The sequence below is a fragment of the Phascolarctos cinereus genome, unplaced genomic scaffold, assembly GCF_003287225.1.
Source record: "Phascolarctos cinereus isolate Bilbo 61053 unplaced genomic scaffold, phaCin_HiC Scaffold_726;HRSCAF=1367, whole genome shotgun sequence".
In the NCBI taxonomy this organism is placed as follows: Eukaryota; Metazoa; Chordata; class Mammalia; order Diprotodontia; family Phascolarctidae; genus Phascolarctos; species Phascolarctos cinereus.
The window spans coordinates 330069612-330094837 of NW_027556098.1; the positions used below are offsets into that span (position 1 = coordinate 330069612).

General features: G+C 42.2%; 1 protein-coding gene across 4 annotated transcripts in view; it reads right to left on the minus strand.

Annotated features, from left to right (window-relative positions):
- SYTL2 (synaptotagmin like 2) overlaps positions 1-20135 on the minus strand; it is a 136368-nt gene extending 116233 nt beyond the window's left edge. For all 4 annotated transcript variants that reach the window (XM_020993723.2, XM_078156960.1, XM_078156961.1 and 1 more), the window contains exon 1: positions 19848-20135. The gene's annotated coding sequence lies outside the window, so the exon portion shown is untranslated. The remainder of the gene's footprint in view (positions 1-19847) is intronic.
- Positions 20136-25226: the final 5091 nt, after the last annotated feature.

Sequence of the window (25226 nt, forward strand, 5' to 3'; positions counted from 1 at the left end):
CCTGGGCTGGAATCAGAAACTCAGCTTCATGAGTTCAAATCTGGTCTCAGCCAGTAGCTGTGCGACCCTGGGCAAGTCACTTAACCCTGTTTGCCTCAGTTCCCTCATCTGTAAAATAAGCTGAAGAAGGAACTGGCAAACGGCTCCAGTGTCTTTGCCAAGAAAACCCCCAAAAGGGGTCCCTGAGTCAGACACAACCAAAATGACTAAAAAGCAACAACAAACAACTATAGAAATAAAAATATTAACTAGCACCCAAAATCAGTTAAAATAATGGACAACATGGACACTAACGTTTAAAGGTGAAGCACATGACCCTCCTTTTAAAAACTAAACGGTAATTTCAAAAGCAAAAGGTTGAACGTATCAGGTCCAAAACTATTTTGCTGAACTGTTTTCTGGGAATCTGCTTCGCTGGTAGTTTGTATGGTTGTGGGTCAGCAGCATCAAAATTAAATGTATTAATGCAATATAAAAAATTGAATTTAAGGAAAACACAGAGCTTTGTTCCTAGCAGTTATCCAAAAATGTTTGTCAAATGGATGAATACACTACTTACAGTAATATAGAAAAAGACACTGTCCTTTCGAGAGTTTCCTTATAAAATTCCAGCAAGATGCTTATCTACTCTTTTCTTTGATATCACCAGAGATGAAAAAAAAAATCTCAGTTTCTTTTTGGAAGCGACTGTGTGGATTTTTGTAGTCAAAAGCTTTCCCTCACGTCTATCCCAAATCCTACCTCCTGTTCCCCCTCATCTCACCAGCTGTGGACAGAAAGAACAGCTGCTCACCAACACGAATACAACAAGTCTTCAGTGCCATACTTAAAAACTGTTAGGAATGACCACTTCCCCACCTCCTGTCCTTAGACAAAGGACAGCTGTTTAATAATCCAGTTCAATAATTTAATGTATAAAACACCATCCTATGATATGAGGGAGCCATGAAGTTTAGAAAACACAAACACTGTACCTTGGGAGTAGTTTAGTGAGGGAAAGGGGGTAGGATCCATCCTCAGATGACTGTAAAAAACATTAACGATGCATAAAGTCAAGTGTTACAAGAGGCTCCAGGAGGAAGATCATTACCAACTTAATTGGATCAGGGAAGGCTTCAAGGAGGAGGTGGCATTTGAATTAGGCAGCAGCTAGAGGAGAAGCTAGCATAGTCTGGAAAGCATACAGACCTTGACTTTGCTGTTTTAGGGAATAAACAATAGTTTAATAGGTGGAAGGCAAAGAAAGGCACTTCTAGGTACTTGGAACAGTGTGAGCAAAGGCATGAAGGCGGGAAAACATCTAAATCAAAGATGGGAGTGTGGCATACGGTCCCAGAGGGTAGACTTACTGTTTGTGGTCTGTTTTTGAAAAGCACCAATGACATCACAGTGAAGTCCTGACTCAGGTGAGATGGGTTTAAGTGAGTTAGAAGTGCCCACAGTTGTCTCACTGTCTCTTCCAGTCATCGGGAGGCCCAGTGGCAAGACAAGGCAAGTCCCATTGCACAATACTGGCAATGACCCAGGATGCAGCGGATGACCTTGGCATCTTCAATGCCTGACTGAGTTCTAAGCTCTCCATAGCCCCTGCTTCAGCCGCCTTCATGGGCCCTGGAACAAATTGTTCTCATCTGTCCATTCCACCTGGTGATAAGTCTTCACATGCTTGACATAAACATCCCCCTAACTCACCACAGGTGAGAGATGAGTGCCAGGTGGACACCAAAGGTGGATAAGCAGCTCTGAAGAGGGTTCACACCAGGGTGCTAGGCCTCCTAAACACCCCATGCACCACAGGGGTAAGGAACCTGCAACCTTGAGGCCACATGTGGCCGTGGCCCTCTAGATTGTCAAGGCTGAATCCAAACTTCACAGAAAACAAATGTTCTGTTCTGTGAAGTTTGGATTCAGTCAAAGGACTGCACTTGAGGACCTAGAGGGCCACATGTGGCCTCAAGGCTGAAGTTTCCCCACCCCTACCCCAGAGCGTAGAATACACTAGAAGGGAATGGTACAGAATAAGGCTTGGAAAGATAGGGGGTCACTGGATTGTAGAGGAGTCCAGATTTTACTTGATATTTATACATATATATGTATATATATTTGGATAGGTAAATATACAAATATGAGACACATTGAAAAGCATGGTACTTAATAAATAAATCAATGTGTGGGTGGGTGTGGATGTATGCCTAGTAAACACCCACTATGTTCCAGGAACACCGCTGATCAATTTACAACTATCTCATTTGAACATTACAAACTTCAGTGTTTTGAGCAAAGGAACAGCATGACTGCATGTGTATGTGTATGTGTATGTATACACATATGTATAGGTGAGAAGTTTGCTAGGTGTAAGGAGGATGATTTGGAGTAGAGAGTGGAGGAATGAAGCCCTATTAAGAAGTCACTGTAATAATACAGACAGAGGAGTGCCTGAACCAGGGTAGAAGCAATGGAAAGAGAAAGGAGGGAACAGATAGATACAAGAGACACAGTGGTAACAAAATCTATGGGCCTAGATTAATCGATTGGACAGGAGAGATGAGGGAGAAGGAAATTCCCAGCTGACGACGAGGCTTGTAACACAAGAGACAGGGCAAGGTAGTGCAGCCAACAGAAAGAGCAAAGTCAAAAGGACAGCTGGGGTCTGGGAGAAAGATACAAGCTCCATCATCAATACGGAGGCTTTTCAAATACATACTTAAAGACTGACAGGAGACCACTTTGCCATCTCTTCTTCAGCTAATGAATGAACCTGCTGAAGTGCTATGTTCTGGCTAGGCAATCAGAGTCCCATATACTGGATGAGTCATCTGAAATTGAGAGATTGTGGAATGGACCACAGTGAATCCCCGCCCCCCCCAAAAAAAAAGAGTTGTTCCTTTCTGTGAATTCCCCTCAGCCCATTTCTATTAATTCATTATTAGCTGAGCGTCTGCCAGGGGAACCTGAGGCCTCAAGGCCATATGTGGCCTTCTAGGTCCTTGGGTGCAGTCTTTTGACTGAACCCAAGTTTTACAGAACAAATCCTTTTATTAAGGATTCAGTCAAAGGGCCACACCTGAGGACCTAGAGGGCCACAGGTTCCCCATTCCTGTGCTACACTGTGCTAGGTGCTGTGGAGGGTAAAGAAGCATATGTATGCTACCCTCAAGGAACTTACAGTCTAGCTCAGGAGACAAAATTAAGACACATGATACAAAACAAGCTGAATAATGATGAAAAATTCAATTATATGGCACAGGCTTAATGTATCACGGGAATTTGGAGGTGATAAATGGAGAGTTAGAATAGTCAGGGAAAGCTTTTCAGAGACAAGGGGCTTTAGCTGACCTTTGAAGGATGGACACCATTAGAACAAGAGTAAGAGAGAGAGAAGGGGGGCATGCCAGGGAAAGTAGACAATAGGAGTGAAGATTTGGAGTTGGGTTCAAATTTCAGCTCTTCAAACTGATAACCCTGGAATGTTAAAGGCCTTAGAAAGACTTAAGGAACCTAGAAGGGGCAACTAGGTAGAGTAGAGAAAACATGCTAGATTTGGAGTCAGAAGGACCCAAGTTCAAATCTGCCACAGACATACCTACTAACTGGGACCACAGGCAAGTATCTTAATGTCTCTGCCTCAGTTCCCTCATCTGACTGTAAAATGAAGAGAATAACAGGACCTGTTGTGAGGCTCAAACGAGATAACCGATGTAAAGTGTTTTGCTTAAATTTCTATATAAATGCACTGACCCTGAGCAAGTCACTTAAACCTGTTTGCCTCAGTTTCCTCATCTGTAAAATGAGCTGGAAAAGGAAGTGGCAAACTACTTCAGTATCTTTGCTACGAAAACACCAAATGGAATCCCGAAGATCTGGACACAACTGAAATGACTGAAGAAGTGCACTGAATAGATCCTCTGTAAAGGACAAGAGGACATGAACAAGAATTGGGGAGGTAAACAGCAGCAGCTAGGTCGACATTCAAACTGACGAAAGGAATAATAATAATAAACATTCCTATAGAACTTTAAGATTTGCAAAGTAATATATAAATGTTATCCAATTTTCTCCTCATAACAATTCTGTTCCTATTATTATCACCTCCATTCTACAGATGAGAAAATTGAGGCAGACAGAAGTTAAATGGCTTGACCAAGTACATGTTCGAGGCTGGATGCTAACTCATGCCTTCCTGACTCCAAGTCCAGTATTCCAGACACCATATCACTGAGGTGCCACATCAGTGAGATCCCAAATCCACTGAAGTATATAAAGGACTTAGAGCAAGGTACATGAACTTATCTGGACCTCATTTTCTCATCTGTAAAATAGTGTCAGACTAGATAATCCTTTGTGGCTCTAGATCACCAAAAAAGGGTGAGAAAGGTAAAGATGTATCGCCTCCAGACTAGCCCCTTTGACTGTACTGGGGAGTAGTAGAAATGAGGCAGAATCAGTAAGTTCATCTAGATGATGAAGAATCTTGACAGGCAGGGTTGGGGACGTCCATGGGTGCAGCAAGAAATCCCTTAAAGACTCTGCACAGGGCTTGGGGATGGGGGGAGGAGAGTCAGAGGGGGTCATAGTTTAGCTGCCAAGAATTGTGAAGATATGCATGAGATTCATGCTGATGTATCTCCTCACTGGAGTTGGAAGGGTTTGCCTTCAGATAAGAAGCACGTGACCTCAAGTCCCTGTTCTGGGAATTGCTACAGAAACCAAAGAAACAGTGGGAGAGTGAAGATTTCACAGCCACTATGTTGAACTCAGTGAGAAATGGACACTAATATTGATAGTGTCTTTTTTTTTTAAGGTTTGCAAACAATTCACAAACATTACCTCATTTGAGCCTCATGACAACCCTGATCACTGTTCCTCCAATTTTAAAGGTGAAAAGACTGAGCCTTAGAGAGGGGTTAAGCGACTTGCTCATGACCACACAGCTAGCTAGTAAGGGTCAGGAACTGAAGCCAAGTCTTTCTGACTCCAACTCTATGGCACCAACCACTTTAACAACCTGCCTTTCTTCATCTAGGGCTTAGAACTAATCAGCTAAGACTCTCTTCTGATCTAGGGCAGTCGAGAGAGAGAGCTGTGTTTGGTATCAGAAGGTCTGGGCATGAAGCAGGTGTGCAAATAACCACAACAAATGCCCATGACCATGCTTTTGATTCTGAAGACAAGATGAGAAAATTCACTTCCTCCCTTCTTTGAAGAGGTGGGGGACTATGGGTTTGGAGGATTGAAATACATACTGTCAGATTCCACCTAAGAGTTAGTTTTCTGGAGCTATTTTTTTCCCCTTTGTTACAAGAATTAGCGTCTAGGTAGAAAAACAAGGAGATATATATTTGGAAATGACCAGGATATTTAAAAAAAAGATATCAATGAAAATACCCTTTTAAAAAACCAAATAACAACAACACAAAGCTACATATAAATCCTTCAGAGTTAGCTCTTCAACTTATTAGCTATATGACCTGAGGCAAGTCACTTACCTCTCTGGGCCTCTTGCTTCCTTCCAAGTAACATGAGTGAACTAAATGATAAAGGTTCCTTCTAGTTATGCCTTATGATACATTAATATTATTATTAACAATAATAACATTGTGGTTCAGTTGGGTCCGACTCATCATCACTCCATTTGGGGTTTTCTTGGCAAAGATACTGCAGTGGTTTGCCATTTCTTTCTCCAGTTCATTTTACAGATGAGGAAACTGAGGCAGAGTTAAATGATTTGCCCAAGGTCACATAGCTAGTAAGTAGCTGAGGCAGGATTTGAACACAGGAAGATGAGTCTCCTGACTTCAGGCCCAGCACTCTGTCCACAATCTCACCTAGCAGACCAATAATAATAGCTAATATTTATATTGCACTTAAAATGTGCCAGGCACTGTTGCTGAGTTTTACAATTATTATCTCATTTGATCCTCAAAACAACCCCAGGAGGTCGGTACCGAAAGAAGGTGGGAGAAATCTGATTTAGGAAGTTATCAGGGCCCTCCCCAACCTTATTAACTAGGAGCCCTAAGCAAATTTTACAATGAACAGTACCAACCTGATTTGTACTCTGCCTCATCTTATGCAATAGCAAAACTGAAGTTAATTGACTGCCCTGGTTAATTAGCCACATTACTCAACTCCTTTTAACAACAGACCAAGGGCCCCATTTTTTTCCTGAGGTCAAACTCCCAGTGACTCAAAAGGAGGGCTGTGAACTTGAAAGGACAACAAAAGATGCTATAAAACTACTCCCTTATCTCCAATCACGGCAGAGACTATCTTCAAGACCAAAGAATTCACATGCCCAGCCACCCAGCAACTTGTTTCTGGGTGATCTCTGGTCCCTTGTTTAGGTTTTTATTCTTGCAAGTCAAGGCATTTGGGACTGTTCTGCTTTTAAATTAGGCTGGTAATTAAGGGAACTGTCATCAGAAAAAAATTTCAAGAGTTAAGGGGAAAAAAGTTAATTTTTCATTATTTTCCCAACAACTATCTAATTCTGGCTGAGGCTGACACGGAGAAGAAGAAGAACTGGTTTTCTGGAGCTGCACAAGGAAAACAGTGTGGTATAATGGAAGGAATGCTGAATTTATAATCAAAGTATCTGGCCTCAAAGAGGCAGCTAGATAGCTCAATGGATAGAGTGCTGGTCCTGGAGTCAGAAAGCCCTAAGTTCAAATCCAGCCTCAGACACTTACTAGCTGGGTGACTCCAGGCAAGTCACTTAACCTCTGTTTGCCTTAATCCACCAGAGAAGGAAACGGCAAACCACTCCAGTATCTCTGCCAAGAAAACCCCATGGACTATGTGGCCCATGGGGTCATAAAGAGTCAGACATAACTAAATAACAACAACCTTGGTTCAAAAACTAACTCTGCTACTTATCGCTAGTGTGACCTCAGGCAAGTAACAACATTTGCTTCCTCATTTCTAAAACAAAGTCTTCTAACATCCCTTTCAATTATAAAATCCTGTGGTCTATGATATAAAATCCCATCTGACTTCAAAATCTCAAGTTAATATGCTGTATGATCAGAGATGCACAGATTTAGAGCAGGAAGGGGCCTCAGAGGTCATCTACTTCATGTTACAGATGAGGAAACTGTCAGCCAGGGAAGTTGTGACTTGTCAAAGAGTGAGCATCAGCTCTGGAATACAACTCCAGAGCCAGCGCTTTTTCTAATGGACCACAGTAACTCCTTGAAAAATTGAATCTCCATTAACACTGTCCTTTTTGATCTATAAAAAGCGGCCCCTAAAACATCCCAGGTTCCAGTGGTGTTCAAAGGATTAAGATAACACACCATAAATTGCTGTAAAAAGTAAAGTAGTGATTATCATTTGTTATAGATGACCTCCAATACAATAAATCCAACCTATATAGCACACCGTAGCTTAAAAAGCACTTTCAATCCTATGAGATAGGTAGTACAAGCATTACTATACCCTTTTGCAGATGAAGAAACTGAGGCTCAGGAAAGCTATGTAGTCTCGACAGCAAGTAAACAGCAGAGCCAGGATTCAAATCCTGATCTGATTCCAATTCCAATGACCCATTTTACCACTCAGTCTCTGTGGACCAGTTCAGAAGCTCTGTCTAGGGTAAGCAAGAAAATACCCAGACGCAAGTGGGCCCTAGAACTGACCCATCCACCTAGGCCCTCTGCTATGGTGGTGACCTGGGGCCAGGCTCGGCCTTCCAAAAGTCAGCCTAGATTTTTAAAAAAGGCCTTCTTCCTTCCCAAAGTCAGATGCTCAATTCTTAAGGCTGGACCTGATGTAGCCTAATATCCAGGAGTGGGAGGGATGAAAGTATATACTTCAGTCATTATCACTTCATCAATTCATGTTCTAACCTCAGGGCTGAATGTTCAACCTCAGGCAGGCTAGCACGTTACCAATGGTAGACTCTTGGGAGCCAAGGTCCTCCTATCCCTACAGGATTTTTCCATGTCTTCATACTGCAAAAATCATCCAGAAAAGGATCTGCGTGAAACACATAAGAAAAGAAAAAGATATCCCAAACCACTCACTTCCACCCCCCTCCATATGCCTATAATTTTAAAAACTCCACCCTACACTTTTAAATTTTGATAACGATTGCTCACAGATGACAAAAGCAGCAGCCCAACTTCTGCCAGAAAGGAATGACTCAAGGCCAGCAACACTTAGAATTGCAGGGTTGATGCAGACTGAGCCGGTCACCTCCTCATACCCCATCCCTCCATCCTTCAACCCCTCCCATCCATAACCACAGCAGCATGCTCAACTGGCACTGCTAATAGAGAGCAGAAAGAGGGGCAGCTGGATGGCACAGCAGATACAGTGCGGGCCTTGGAGTCAGGAGGACCTGAGTTCAAATACGGTCTCAGACACATAACACTTACTAGCTGTGTGACCCCGGGCAAGACACTTAACCCCATTGCCTAACCAAAAAAAAAAAATAGAGAGGGGCAAGGAGCCAGGTCTGCTTAGTGCCCTGTGGTCCAGGGGAACCAATGCAGACTCCCAGAATGGCAGAGCTAGAAGACACCTTACAGAGGAGGAAACTGAGGCCCACAGAGGGCTCTGTAAACTTTAAAAATTACCATGTAAATTTCATTATTATCATTACTATTAAAGTTATTGTGGAAATATCTTTTATCTTCTAACACCCCCAACTAGGAACAAGAAATAAAATCATTCTTGCCTCTCCATGAGCTTTTCTGTTGTTATTTTTAAGTGTGCATGACTCAGTCCCAGGCTCTTTCAGACTCAGAGCTTCAGTCCCACTTGACCGACTTTCTAACAGGCATTTCAAACTGGGTGAAATGGAGACATCTCAAACTCAACACTCCAAAACTTTTCCCCAAAAGCTTCTCCTCTTCCAATCTTCCCCTTTTCTACCAAAGGCACCACCATCCTTCCAATCTCCCACAACCTTGGCGTTATCTTTGAGTGCTCACTCTGTCTTAATCCCACATAATCAGCTGCCAAATGGTGTGGCTTCTACCTCCACGATCTCTCTCATATCTGATCATGCCTTTCCACTCACCCAACTACTCCTTTAATGCAATACTTCATCTCCTAGTTGGTTTCCATACATTGAGTCTTTCCCTATCCTATCCACCCTCCACACAGCTGCCAAGTGATTTTCCTGAAGCACAGATCTCACCATGTCCCTCTCCTTTTCAAAGAATCCAAGGTCTTTCTATTGCCTTCAGTATAAAAGATAAAAACTTCCATTCATCTTTTAATACCCTTCATAATCTGGTTGAAGCCTATATTTCCTTCCTCATTATTATTCTCCCCCTCCTGTACCATCCCCCCTTAGTCCTCTCCCCATACAATCTCTTATTGACTGACTGACCATATTCAGGGGTCACAAATGATGGATGGCTTATGATTTATGTGGGGCAACTGGGAACTCAAGACGCATTTAATTGTCATGGCAGGAGCTAGACAGCCATTGAGATGTGACCAGCTTATTTAAAGACTGAGATACACTGAGGGCACAGTAGAGTGCAAATAGACATGTGACCAAGAAAACAGAATTAGATTGGCTCTGTAACATCTCCTCATACAAGCATGAGCACCCCCAATTCCCCAGATGTGAAGATAGGCATGTGGAGAAAAAAAAAAGGTGATGAAAAATGGAACAGTGGCTAGGATCATTCCTTCCAGAGAGGCAAAGGATGGGGAAATTAGCAGAGGTCACAATGGCCTGAGACAAAATTACCAGGATTTTGTAACTGGGGGAGGCAGAACTGTGTTCTGTGATGATTATTAGATGTACTCAAAAGAGGAATGGGAAGTTGACATGCCAGAAGTTGAATAGGACAGGATGAGCTTTGAGAAACACAGATGGGGTCAAGGACAAACAGAAGTCACCACAGATCCTGTTGACCCTAAGCCTGACATCATCACTAATTATGCATAGGTCATTTCCACCTGTCCTTATAGACCCTTGCACAGAAAGGACTATGAAGACTGAAGATGTAGAGTACCATGCTATACCTGAAAGTGGATCCCAATTGATTATTATATTTTAGTCATTCATAGCTCATAGATCTAGTGGTACAGTAGCCAGCATTTATACAATGCTTTAAGGTTCGCAAAGCACTTTACAAATATCTCATCTTATCCTCACAACTGAGACAGACAGAGGTTAAACAGCTAGTAAGCACCTAAGGCCAGATTTGACCTTGGGTCTTCCCAACTAAAGGGCCAGTGCTCTATTTACTGTACCCCTTAGCTGCCTAGGTGGGACCTCCCTCATCATACAAATGAGAAAACTGAGGCCCAGGGGGCTATATTCAAGGTCATATTCCCTAAAAGAAATTTTTCAAAAAAATACTTGTACTATCTATATGTGTGGGCCAACTGTGAATTAGCTTGAAAGTTCCCTATGGATATCACAGGCATCAATAAATCAAACAAGCATTTAATTGTTGCCTATTATGTTCCACAATGTGGGCCAGAAAGTGCTAAGGTGATCAGGGAAGGCTTTATGTAGAAGTTGGTCCTTGACCTGCATCTGAAAAGAAACAAAGAATCCTAAGTGACACAGTTGAGGAGGAAGGGTGTGCCAGCCATGGGGGATGGACAGTGCAAAGGCACAGAGAAGGGAGATAAAGCTTGATACTACCCTCAACTCTACGCTCTTACTACATACTCCACACATCCATTCAGCTGTCAGATGTTGTCACTTCTACCTCCCCAACACCTCTCACGTTCCTCCCTTTTCTCTGTCACATGGGCGCCACCTTGGAACAGCCTCTCATTGCCATGCAATTTAGTCTCCCTGCCTCAGTTATCTCCTCCTACTGGCCATTTCTTTGTATCCCCAGCACCTAGCATGGGCTTGATTGGCTGATTGTGGCATCACAATCAGTGGATCAAAGGATAGATAACCCAGGCCCTTCTTGAAGGCTGCTCCAGTGAAATGAAAACTTTGGCAGATCCTACAGAGTTGAAGAAGCCAGGAGCGCAGGCCTGGCAACACACTCACCTGAGGACCTAACTGGCTAAGTTGGAGAGCCTTAACAGAGAGCTGGGGATTCACTTTGATGGTACAGAAACTCACGAGACAGTCTACTAAAGGCGTGGGAGGGGACTGGGAGCTGTTCCTAGTGGGAGCATCTTTTGTAGTATTATAGAAGTAGCAGTCCTGACCTTATCAGTAGGTGAGGAAAGGCTGAGAAAGAATTTTGTAAGTTAAAAAATTCCCAATAAAAGTGAAGCATTATTATATTTGTGTTACTATATTTATCATTGTATTTACAGAGTAAAATTTGTGTATTACCACAACAGCTGAAATCCCTATGCTCAGTATAAAATGCAAAGTTACTGAATAGCAGTCTTAAACATTTCCTAACGATAGCCCAGGCAGCCGGTGGCTCAGCGTATAGAACACTGGGTCTGGAGTTGGGAAGACCTCAGTTCAAATGCAGACTCAGACACTTCCTAGCTGTGTGACCCATGGCAAGTCACTCAACCTCTGCTTGCCTGACAGAATGTATCCAGTAGGTCCACGGGAGAAGGAAATGCAAACCCCTCCAGTACCTTTGCCAAGAAAACCCCCAAACAGGGTCACAACGGATTGGACACAACTGAAATAACTGAAGAGAAAAAAAAAAATAAATAAACAGCATACTATGGACCAGGTGTTCAGAGTCCAAGAATTCAGCAGAAAACATACACCCAAAATGCTAACACAATGGTCTCTTCCAGGCCTTAGCTAAATGTTCACTGTTCAACCCCTGGTCTCTTTATCTGGATAAACTTGTTTAGTCAAAACTTCTCAGGATCAGTTCCTCATCTACAAAATGAAGGAGCTGGTCAAGATGGCCTCCAAGGTCCTTTCTAGTTCTAAAGCTGTGACTCTTTTTTCACCCCTCATTCTTGGCCAAAAATGAGTGAAGCTACGGCAGATAAATAGTAACCAAGGAGTATTTCTTCCCATAGACAGAACACCCTATAGTATCCCATCCAGACAAAACCCTTTTTAGAATCTCATGTCATTGCAGTGTCTGGACGCCCTGTTGCCTAAATACAGCTCCAACTTCATGGCCTACAATTATATGTCAGACTGCTTGGCTCTTTACTGCTAGATAACAAATTAGTCCTTTCCTCTAAGAATAGAGTCTTAAGTGTTCTAACAAGATTGGACAAATAGTAGCGTTAATACCCCTTCAAAAGGATTTCGGGGTTGGGAGGAGAGACACAGAACAAAAACAATGAAAACTAAATTTAATTAGGTATAAAGAGAAGTTAGGTATCTTAGTCATCAGAACTCTGAGGTGACTGCAAAAAAGTGGAATTTTAAAGTTCTTTATCAAAGTGGATAGAGCACCGGGCTTGGAATCAGGAAGACTCAGTTCAAATATGGCCCCTGACACTTACTAGCTGTGTGACCCTGGGCAAGTCACTTAATCCTGTTTGCCTCAGTTTCCTCATCTGTAAAATGAGGTGGAGAAGGAGATGGCAAACCACTCCAATATCTTTGCAAAGAAAACCCCAAATAGGGTCAGGAAGAGTCAGACATGACTAGAATGACTCAAAACATCAACACATATCATAATGCTAACAATGGACTTTAACACAGCACTTTAAGGTCTATGGAAGTGTTTTAAATACATCATCTTTATCAATCCTCACAATAGCCCTTTGATGTATTATTCTCTTATTCTCATTTTACCAAAAAGAAAACAGATTCTGAGAAAAGCTGTGTGACTTGTCCATGCTAAGAAGTACCAGAAATAGAATTTTGAACTCAGATCTTTCCTGCCTCCAAGACCACTGCTCTTCCTGTTTCATCATGGTACCCTCACCACGAATTTCCACCTCCTTTCTTTATTCTGTTAGATTGGTTCCACTGGATCCAGTCTGACGCCCCAAACTGGACTTTCACAGGGACTTAAGAAAAACTAACTGTAAGGGAAGCTTTACTTGGCAGTCTTCTCAAATCATACTTCTAGCTTGGCATTGACTTTCAGCTCTAGCATTATTACACCAGTTAGTGGTTTATTGTAACCACCAGATTTTTCCTGACATAGTTATACTTAACCCATCACTTCCTGGTATGAATTGTTTTGGTTTTCTCCTTCTGTCTCATCTTAGTGACTCTCTAAGTAGGTTTATACCTTAAAATTTCATCACTGATACTCGTTTCCAGTCCTCAGTTGAGTGTAAGACTATCACAGATTCTATACTTTTAGATTAAGAGGTCATTTGGTCATTCATTCAGCTAATACTTACTAAGTGCTTCCTGCGTATGGGGCTGCAGACTCGGTTCTGGGGATATAAAGACAAACTGGAAAAGTCTCTGCCCTCAAAGATGTTACTTTCTACTGGGAGGACACAACATCTGGCCAAATCAGAGGAATGAAAGAATACTAACAACCAAGAAAATAAGCAAAACTACTTGTGAAAAGTAGCCTCTAGTTGACCCTAAAGGGAAATTAAAGGTACTCAAAGACAAGACATGCCTTTCAGGCATGCAGGTGCACATGGAGCCTGGGAAAGGAGAAATGAGTTTGAGACCAGCCATAGGTCAGTTCAGCTGGGCCATAGCATGCCTGAAAAGGAATAACGGGAATGTCTGGAAAGGCAGCCTGGAGCCAGACTGTATTTAATTCTAGAGGGAATAGGGAGCCATTGACGATTTTCAAGCAGGGCAATAATAGGATTAGTTAGACCTGTACTTCAGGAAGATTATGTTAGCAGATGCTGCCCTACTGAGGATGGACTGAAGAAGGGAGACATTGTAAGTATGGAAAACACTGACAAAAGAAAACTACAGTCATCCAGGTGAAAAGTGACAAAGGCCTGAGCTAGAGTGGTGGCTATGTGAGTGTAAAGAAGGGTACAAAAAGGGGATATAGAGAGAGGTAGAATTTACAAGACTTGGTCATTGATAAGATGTGTTGAAGAAGGAAGAGTCTGACAGGGGTGGGGAACCTGTGGCCTCAAGGCCATATGTGGCCCTCTAGGTCCTTAAGTGCGGCCCTTTGACTGAATCCAAACTTCACAGAACAAATCCCCTTCATAAAAGGATTTGTTCTGTGAAGTTTGGATTCATCCTAGAGTAGGCTGACTCTAAGCTTGTAACCAGAAGGATGGTGAAGCCATCCATAGAAATAGGGAAATTTGGAGGAATGATAGAGTATATACCAAATGACATAATGTATCTAATGACAAGGTCCGCCACACGTCTGTTATCTAATCTGAACTGGGCCTTCACTGAAACAAGGCTATCCCATTACTCCTACCATGTTGATACATTACCTCATTCCTCACAGCGGCTGGTTTAAATCTTTTATTCTTCAAGCTATCCAGATTCTGAACTGAGGCCCTCATCTTATACACTATTGAGAAAATAAAGGCCCATTCACCATGAGCTTTCTCTTCTCCCCTTCTTTACATCTCAAGATTCCTTAATGTCAGCCCCCACTCTCTTCTCCTCTACTCTAGCCTCTGATGAAGTGATGCTTCTCCTTGACTCTTGATCCCATCCTTTCCCATCTTCTCCATCAGGATTCCCCATAATCAATTTTTTCATCTCTTCCCTATATAGTGGCTCCTATCATAATCCCTATAAATACGCTCAAGTCTCCCTCTCCTCTCCTTGAAAAACCCTCCATAGAACCTGCCATCAGTTCTAGCTGTTATGCTTTATCACCTCTGCCCTTTTACAGCCAACCTCCTAGAAAAACTATCTACATTCATCACCTTCACTTTGTCTCTTCTTACTCAATTTTCAGTCCTCTGTAATCTGGCTTCCACCTCCATCACTCAGCTAAGACTGCTCTCTTCTAAACTAGCAATGATCTCTTAATTGGACAAATCTGAGGGGTGCTTCTCATTTCTAATCCTTATTGACCTTTCTGAAGCCTTTCACTCTTTGACCGGCTTTTCCTCCTGGATACTCTCTCCTCTATGGGTTTTCTTGACATTTCTCACTCTTGGTTCTCTTCCTACTTGTATGACCACACCTCAGTCTCCTTTGCTGGTTCATTATTCATATCATACCCAATAATTTTGGATGTATCCACAGGCTCTGTCCTGGGCCTTTTCTTCTCATTTACTTGGTGATTTCATCATCTCTTCATGGGTTTCATTATAATCTCCATATGCAGAGGATTCCAGATCTATGTCTCTACCCCTAGTTTCTCCCCTGGGCTTCAGTCATGGGTCTAAAATTTACCATTAGACATTTCCCGCTTGTTGTCCCATAACTCATTATCTCGCCCCCAAATCCACCCAAAGCTTCCTTTTTCTGTCAAGGATAGCAGGGAGCCATCTGCAGTCATCCTGATCCATATCTGGCCACTGGACCTAAATGGCTCTGGAGGAGAAAGTGAGGCTGGTGACTACGAACAGCCCTGCCTCACTTAAATCCAATTCATTTTCCAGTCATGACATCATCTTCTTGATGTCATGGTCCCCTTCGAGAACAAAGGACAAACAACAACAAGGATACCACTGTCCTTCCAGTCACCCAAGATCACAATCTTGATCTTATCATTGACTCCTCAGCTCCAACACCCTACTTATCTAATCAGTTGCCAATCCTGTTGATTCATCCTGACCACTTCTCTTACATTCACCCCTTTCTTTCATTCACAGGGCCACCACTCTAGTCCAGCCTCTCTCTTTATGCCTCAGGCCTGCCCTATGGCAGTAGCCAGCTAACTGGTTTCCCTGCCTCAAGTCTCCTTTCCAGTTCATCTGCCACATGGCTGCCAAAGTGATTCTCCTGAAGTGCAGGTCTGACCATGTCACTCCTTCTCAATAAACTCCAATGGCTCCCTATTACTTTTAGTATCAAATACAGGGTTTCCCAAAAGTCTTGGTGCTATTTTAAGCTTTAAAATACATACTGAATAAACTGGCTTTTAAATACCTTCCCAACCTGGCCCTCAACTTAACCTTTCCAACCTTGTTCCATAACTCACCTCCCCACATTCTGCGGTTCAGCGACAGAGGACTTCTTGCTGTTCTTCACACACCATACTCCATCTTCCCTCTCCAGGCTATGTTCATTACTACTGCTTTTTAGAGTCCCTTCATTCCTTCAAAACACAGCACGTGCCATCTTCTGCATGAGACCTTTCCTGATCCCTCCCTACTCTACCTCCAGCCCCTCCTCCACCAAAATATATGTGGTTCCTCTACCAGAATTCTTGAGGTCAGCGGCTGGCTGTTTCATTTGTGTCTTCATATTCTATTCTGGCACCCAAGGGCATGAGGAAGCCAACTCTAAGTAGCTGATTATTAAATTTTCAATGTGAGCATTTAAACCTTGGAAACTGGCAAACTACAAGTAAGGGCTTCATTTAATATTCTGTTGATCGTCTACACTTGAGAAAATTTTGTGTGCACATTTCCCCACCTGGAGAGATGGTTGTTAAACATTACCAGCACACTCTTGCTAAGACCTATCACACTTCCTGGCACATAACTGGTGCTTAATCAGTGTTTGATTGTTATTGTAAGTCCTACAGATTGGAATAAAATCTTAGAGCTTGATTCCAGTCATCTAATTTAAAAACAAAGAAGCCTAACTAAGGGCTTCTGGTTTCCCCACAGGTTTAATGATTTTTTAAAATTCAATAATACATTTGTCATGCTATGCCTGGATATATTTAAAATGCACTTAAATATCAGCAAAAAAACCCTTTTTGATTGAAAACTTCCTCTTATAATTCAACATTTAATATTTTTCCTCTGAAACATAAATCAGAGACTTTCAAGAGCATCCCAACATGACCTGGTGATCTCAGCAGAAACCCCATACTTATTCCTAAAACAAAACTAAAATAGCATAGGAAACTAGTGATGAAGTAGGCCAACAGGACACGCACATAAAATAAAAAAGGATCAATATTCAGATTTTTTTTGTTCACAGTTCACTCACTGACAGGCTGTGAAAGCTGGAGAAAGTAACCTGGTTCTTTCCAATTTATATATCCTCAAAATATAAAAATCATATAAAATATAAATCATATAAAATATTATTATAAAATAAAACATTATGTTATTAAACATTATTTTGTAATAAAATTTTAAAACCCAGCAAATGATGCTAGCCAGCCCCTGCTCATCCAGACCTGATATGTAACCTTGAGTAAATCGCTTAATTCCTTTGGACCTCAATTTCTCCTTTATAAAATGAGGGGGCTGAACTAGGTCTGGTCCCTTGATGCTTTAAGTCATATACAAAGGCCTCACCTTGACAGCTCACATTGTGTGGATTCTCCCCATGGATGCTGATTTCAGCCCATCTGTCACTTATTAGGATAATTCTGAGAGTTACTTGAGGCCCATAGAGATTAAATGGCTTGTCCAGGGTCACTCAACTAGCATCAGAGGAAGGATCTGAACCCAGGTCTTCCTTTCTCAACCCTAATTACCAAACAAAAATGCCATTGCAAGCTGATAATCGATATGTAGTAGTTACAGTACTAAAAACTGACACTGATGGTGCTTTAAAGTTTACAAAGCTCATTACATTTGTTATCTCATTGAGTTTCCATAACCACCCTGTGAGGTAGATGTTATAGGGATGAATGTCCCCATTTTAAAGGAGATGAAACTGAGGCTAAGAAAGATGAAATCACTTGCTCATGATCAAAGAGCTAGGGTCAGAGGTGGGATCTGAATCCAGGTCTGACTCCAAGTCTAACACTCTATTCACTCTGGGTCACCCCAGGCTTAGCCTGATCTGTCAAGGGTAGGGAGGCGAAGCTCAATTATTGTGTGATATGAAGTGGAAAACGCAAGGAAAAACTACAGTGCAGGGAGGGACAAACTCTCCAGTCAAACAAGACCATCTGATTCTTCTCTTTTCCGACCTCAGAAGGAAGCAGGGACAACATTAAATCATATTATCTCTTGTAATAAAAACCAGACATGTCCTTACATGCTGCATTTGGGAAACTATTTGGACAGCCAGGAAGTCTATCACCAGTAAACTCCAGGCAACACTAGGGACTTTCAAAACTTACTCAGCCCCATTGAGGCCAGCCTTTCCTAACAAAAGGGTGGTGTTTGGTGGTATCAGAGTGGTGACACACAGACTGACTTCTGTACGTATTTCTGTAGGTCCGAGCATCTATAGGCAACAAGGGGTCATTCATGCTCTCAACAAATATTTATTGAGTATGCATAACCCTGCAAAGATTGAGGGAAGCCCCTAAGGCGACCCTGGGGATCATTCAGAAGCCAAAGACTAGGAATAGGTCCATGGGTTGAGATGATGCCAGACAATCTTTCACTTAAACCCCTACCTCCAACACATACAAAGGCTCTTTTGCTAGAGTTTGGGTGGTATTGATTCAAGGAGGCAATTCAGGAGTAAAGGAGAGAATGCAGAAAGTGGTCCCAAACAGAAGACAGGATACACTTCTCATGTTATCACACATTCATTGTACTTATGTCCTAAGGCTCTTATGCAAACAATCAGCCTATAAACCTCCCTCCAGTCCCTAATCAAACAAGATAAAACTGCTCCCTTTTCCCTAAGGTACACACCCTTTTGTGGTATTATATCTTCTTTGCAACTGTCTTCCCCTTCAAGGCTGCTAAATGTGTGGTTGCACCTCACACCTAATTGCACCTTGATAAAAACGTGGAGTATGGTGGGAGTAAGGATAGTGTTACGCTGCAGTGACCTCACAGCCACTTAGAATGATCATATCTAAAGCTAAAAGAAGGGGGCTGCTGGACACCCACCACATCCACCCTTTTAACTCTTCAGTGCACCAGCTACTAACAGCCTGCCTTTGCTAGCTGATGGCTACAGCTATTTCTCTCTTAGCACCAGTGGCTCAGATATTGAACAGTAGTGTTAGTTCATTCTTCTTCTGAGACTAAAGTTGTTCTGCTTGTCTGAAGACTACAGCTGTGTCTTTAAACCACAAAGCTCCGTTGAATTGGTCAGGAGACCTAAAGCGTGATTCATGGTGATCATGGCACCCCTAATCTATCCTTCCATCACAGTGCAGTAGGGACTGGCAGTATGTGACCTACGCTGTACCCAGCAAGCAGTTGCTCTTCAAGATGTAACACTCAATTTCATTTATTTTAGTTGTTGGCAATTTGGTTTTTGTTTCTAAATTTTAAAGACAATAGCCCCCAAGTATTTGGAGTTCTAGTGAGGTAAAATGAAGAAAGACACTTTTTAAATCTCTGCTAAAGGGCCCTAAATCTTTTGGGCTCTCAAACTATTGATTTTCCGCGCTGAAAATAGTCAAATCCCACGGGACACAGACAGAAAGCCCGATGCAGAGGAAAGAGCATTTGACATTAGAAGATCTGGGTTCCTGCACCAGCTCTGCCACTATACCTGTATTTCCCTAGACAAGTCTTTGAACTTCTAAGGGGATCAGTTTCGTCTGTAAAATAAAGGGATTTGGTCTAGAAAGGTCACTCCCTGCACTAACTTTCGGTGGTTTCATGGATAAGCATGTGTCTGGGTGGAGATAACATTCGAATTCTCAAATAAATGCCCATTTTCAAAAAAGAAATCTGCCCCATCTATCTACCCCTATCCCTTTCTCTTTTCACTGGAGAACTTACTTAGAAGTCTTAAGTTTTTCCACTTTGGCGTTAGTAACCTAGCAAATAGGTCTAGAGAGAAGCATCCTGCTTGTAACTTCAATGTCCCTCCTCAAAAGACTCATAAAAGCCATCAAGCCCAACCCTGATTTTACAGGTGAGGAAACTGGGACGCAGCCTAGCCCAACCTCTGGCCCACCTTGGGGCGGTCCCGTGCTCCATTCTGCAGCCTCAGCTCTCCTGAGGGAGAGGGAAACTATAGAGGAGCCCCATCACTTTGCAATGTCTTTGTGCCAGCATTCGGCCGAACTCACCCCACGGTACCACCTCCCCTCAAGAACTCTGGCTGACTTCTCTCACTCTCTTCTTGCCATTTGCACGCCGGGGTCGGTCTGCGTTCAAAGCTCACTCGCGCAAACCCGGCAGCACCCCAGCGGCGCAGAGCGCATTTATCTTCCTCTGGGGCTCGGCCGGCACTCGTGCCTCCTCTACCCAGGCGGTTGCCAGGGCGCCGTCTCCCCAGCCGCTCTCACGGGTGCGCTCTCCTGCACCCAGGTGCAGCCTGTGTCTCCGCAGTCGGAGGCGAGAAGGTGTGCAGCTCTCCCGGGGCTGAGACGGGAGGGGAGGCTGGGTAGCTTTCACCAATAAGCAGCGGCCTCCCAATACTCGCTCCGCCCCGTCCCACCCTCCTCGGAACTTTCTCCTCTCCCAAGTCTCCTCTGTGGGGCGCAGCCCTTGCCCTTCCTCCCCTCTTCCTCTCTAGGGCGTCTCTCTTTGCAATCTTCTCTTCTTTCTCTCCCTTAGTTCTACAGTCCATCTAGCTAGCTCTTTCTGCCCCTTTGTCCCTGGTCTTGTCTTTGCTCCTGGCTACCCAGCTTCCCTATCCCCTGTCTCTTTTCTGTCTCCTTACTCCAGGTCTTCTCAGCTTCATCTCGCCTTCTTTCCCCTTTTCCTTGGTCGCTCTTTTCCTGTGTTCTTCACCCATTTCTAGCCTTTCTTTTCTGTTTTTCATACATAGAACAGGCTCACAGTCTTGAAGTTTCGTTTTCCATAAATTCTAAAAACTCAGTTTAGTGGCTTGGCCACAACAGAGCGATTTCGCATACGTTGGCTCATTTCATCAGAGGAAGGCAGTGCAGGGTGCCCTAGTCAGGAGTTGCCTCTGATCTTCACTACCTGTATGATCGCGGGCAAATCACTCTTCCTTTCCAGGCCTCATTTTCCTTATTTGTAAAACGAGAGATTCGGGCTTCAAGACCTCGGGCTTTTCCAGTTCTAGATTCTATGAAATCCTCTTTTATGACAAGAATGTTGTTTTACAGCCCTTTGGGTAAACATATTTCTGAACAAATGGAGCAGGAAAACGTCCTTTCCTCTCTCCTCCAAGTCTTCTTACATAGCAGTCTTTCAGGTCACCTGGTCGGCTTCTGGACTTAGAGTCATTAAGACCCGAATTTGATTCCAACCTCAGAAACTTTCTTGGTCAAAATCACTTAAAACCCTCTCAGCGTTAGTTTCCCCATCTGCACAATAATAGCATAGTGCACAGTAAGCATAGAAGCTTAATAAATGCTCGTTGAGTGACTAGCCTACTTACTGGGTTGTTTTGAGAATTGAGATAATACATGCAAAGTGTTCTGCAAACCTTAAAGTGTTATATTAAGAAGTGCCAACTGAACAAAGAATCAGAAGACCTGGTTTCTAGACCAGGCCACATCATTTGTTAATTACTTAACCTCGGTGATGCTTGTACTACCTACTGGAGGGTTATTATGAAGGTCAGAGGAGTGGATGCATGTGAAAAATGCCTTTTTAGCTACCGGGTAGGAGGGTGAAAGAATGGGAAAGGAAAGTTGCTATTATGTAATTTGTACGTTGTTAAATGACAAGTCTGCCCTCAGAAATCCTGGGACTGAATGAAATTTTGCTCCCTTCCATTCCCATCCTTTCAACATTACCCTCCCCCTCCTCTTGGCCCTGGAAGCTCATTCTGAGGGCAGACTTGTCATCTAACAACTGAACCATTGAGGTGTGCCATCCAGGTCTGCCTTTTCTTTCATGGATTCATAGAATGTTAGAAGCAGGACGGACCTTAGAGTTTACATAGTTAGGGAATCTCACAGTTAAAAGGAACCTCGGAGGACATCTAGTTCAACCCACACCACCTGAACTGGAATGTCCTCTGTAGTATTTCTGTTTAAGTCGTCCACCTCTTACCATAGACTTCCGGGCATAGGGAACCAATCCACAATAGTTGAGGCAGCCCATTCCATTTTTTGAAGGCTCTAGTTGCCAATTGCCTCTTTCTTTTTTTTTAATAAACAGCCCAATTGCCTCATTTTACAAAAGAGAAAACAGAGACTGAGTGCACTAAATAATAATAACAGCCGCCCAGCATATACATAGCACTTTAAGATTTGAAATATTTTTTTTACCAGTATTATCTCCTGTTATCCTCACAGCAACCCTAGGAGGTAGGGGTCATTATTATCTCCATTTTACAGATGAAGAAACTAAAGCAGACAAAAGTTGAGTTACTTGCTTTGGGTCACAGAGCTGGTAAGTTTCTGAGGCTAGATTTGAACTTCCATCTTCCAGACTCCAGAAAAAGCACTCTATCCAATGCACCACCTAGCTGCCTCTGAGAGCCCTTTCAAATCTATGAAATGAATTATCTGAAATGAAATGATAAATATGGGATTGAATCCCATTTTGCTGAGTTACTTGGAAACATTAGTTTCTGTTCAGTCAATAAGTATTTATATGGCCATGATAAATGTCCAATGCCATGTTTGGTGCTGAGGCATAAGATACCGTTAACTGGCATTCCTGCCCCTTCTCAGCCACTTTTCCAAAACAATAAAATAAGAATACTAGAGTTAGCATAGTAGGAAGGGAAGGAGAGGAAAGTGGGAGGGGCGGCATGAATTAGCACTGAAATCATCCCAGATTTTTTTCGGTGTGGTGGATACTAGCGAAGGCTCCTGCCACAAGCCCAGACGATTCTATTGACTTAAAGGGAAGCAGACTCAGGGAAGACTGTGGCTATATATTTTAGGAGCTGTGCCACGTTTCTGTGGTTTGCAGAGTAACCTAGAATGAAGCAGGAGTCTGGGGAGTTTTGCTGGCATGACCTGGCAGCAATCAGGATGTAGGCATCTCCCATTATTGTGGCCTTTTAAATTCACTCTTGACTGGCCTCCCTATGGGACTGGTAGCCACAATATTTGTAATTGGGGATGGGACTGTAATGACAAGTGTTGTAGGTCATTGGATTCTGAACGGTATCTATAACCTCTGAAAGACCGCCTTGCCCTAAGATTGTGTTCATTCCAATGATCCAGGAACTCATGTGTTCAAAGGCTGAGCATGCTGATGACTGAACTAAATGTTTTCTAAGCTACCTTATAACTCCAACATACGTTATTCCATCATCCTGACCTCAAGAAGTTTATGGTCTCGTTAGCAGGTTATACAGGTAAATTTGGGGCATCTGGATGGGAATCACAGAATCTCAGAGGTGAGAAGGACCTCAGAAACCTGGACAAGTGGTCTCCTCTGAAAACCTCCAGTGATTGGGGAATCAGGAATGGGAAGGATTTTTTTTAAAGGAATAAAGAACTAAAGAGTGTCAGATGTTATGTCAGGGTTATTGTGTTAAGCCATAATTTTGAGTTGTTCTGGTGGACTGATGATACTTTGGTAGGTGAATTGGAGTCACAATAATGCTTCATAATGCAAATCTAGAATATGGCTCTTCAAAATACCATGATGTGCCACTTTTTTCCCAGTAATAAGGATGTTGCAAAATTGTTCCATTTTATCAGGAAGGAGGTAAATATTTGCACATGGGAAGGGTGAGGTATTGTAAGTATTGACAAGTCTTCCGTGTACATATTTTTGATATGGTATGGAAAACTAAGTTGCCACCCTCATTGCCATTTTTGATATGGTTCAGAAAATTGAGTTACCACCCACATAAACTAGGGGATCTTTTCTATTTAAGGATTTTAGGATTTAAAGATGGAATACATTTTAGAATAATGAATGAAGCAATTATTAAGCACTTACTGTGTCCAAATGCACTATGCAAATAGAAAAGTAAAACCTCCCCTGTTCTTAAAGAACTCATATTTTAATGGAGGAAAAAACACATGTGGAAACTGTCAGCTGCAAGGAGAGTGGAAAAGTCTCCTGGTCCTTAGAGTGAAGCAGCAAAGCAGATGGTAATATTAGAGGTCATCTAGTTCAACCTGCTCATTTTGCAGATAAGGAAACTGAGGCCCAATAAAGCTAAATTATTTGCTCAAGGTCACACAGGTAGCAATTAGCACAGCTAGAACTAGGACTCTAACTGAGATCCCCTGACTCCAAATCCAGTCTTCTTTCCTACTACTCCCATGACTTCATCTTTAAGCTATGTATTTATATGACTACTACCCAACAGAGCTTGTTGATGTTTCTGAAACCCTATAAAATTATGTCTAGCTTGGTAATGTGGTTAGATCATTTCCAGCAGTAAGTATCATATATATGGCATTTAAAACAAAAATCAGAAATGGTATAGGCTCAGAAAAGCCAGAGTTCTGTTCTTATAAATAATATCCCAAACCCACAAACTACTAAAGCCTTTTGAAGTGGAATAAATTCTGCATTTTTAGCAAATTCAAAACTATGTTAGAAAACCCTCCATAATATTTAATGATACCATTCATTTGTATGGGATTTTATATTTTACAAAGGATTTCTGTGTTAAATATCTCTTTTGATCTTCACAACGACCCCAGGGAGTGGAAAAAGCAAGGAGAGGTTTTATACTATTAACTCTGTTTTATGGATGGGTAAACCAAGGCTCCTATAAATTCCAGGACTTGCCCCAGGACAAATAGCTGGTTTGTGACCAAATTATGACTAGAACCTGAGTCTCAGACACCCACTCCAGTGGACTTTCCACCACACTGTTGTTTTTCAGTTGTTTCAGTCGTGTCTGACTTGGTGACCCCATGTGGAGTTTTCTTGGCAAAGATACAAAAGCGGTTTGCCATTTCCTTCTCCAGCTTATTTTACAGATGAGGAAACTGAGGCAGCCAACAGGGTTAAGTAACTTTCCCAGGATCACACAGGCAGAAAGTGTCTGAGGCCAGATTTGAACTAAGGAAGATGAGTCTTTTTGAGTCCAGGCCTGACACTCTATCCACTGCTCCACCAAGCTGTCCCTTTCCAGTATACTATACTGCCTTTAAATGGGTAAGATTTTTATGGTCTAGTTGTTTCTAATAGTTATAAGTTATAATATATAAATACATATATTCTATATATAATTATATATAAAATTTTATATGTATGTGTGTGTGTGTGTGTGTGTGTGTGTGTGTGTGTGTGTGTGTGTGTATATATATATATATATGTATGATAGTTATAAGCCATGCTCTTGTGCCCTGGTCATGTTTTTAAATATTTTAAAAAAGGAAGCTTGCTTTTCTCAGTTGCACATCTGTAATAATTTTTAAAAATTATTTTGTGCCTTTCATCTCAGAATCTCCAAGTCCTGTATAAACTATAAATTAGCATGCCTCTTTGAAATTTCTAGATTTACTTGGACAGTGTTTTAGATTGAATCTTTTTCAGAATTTTGATTTTCATAGATAAAAAGAATATTTATTCCTAAAGCAGATACCCTCCAGACTATCAAT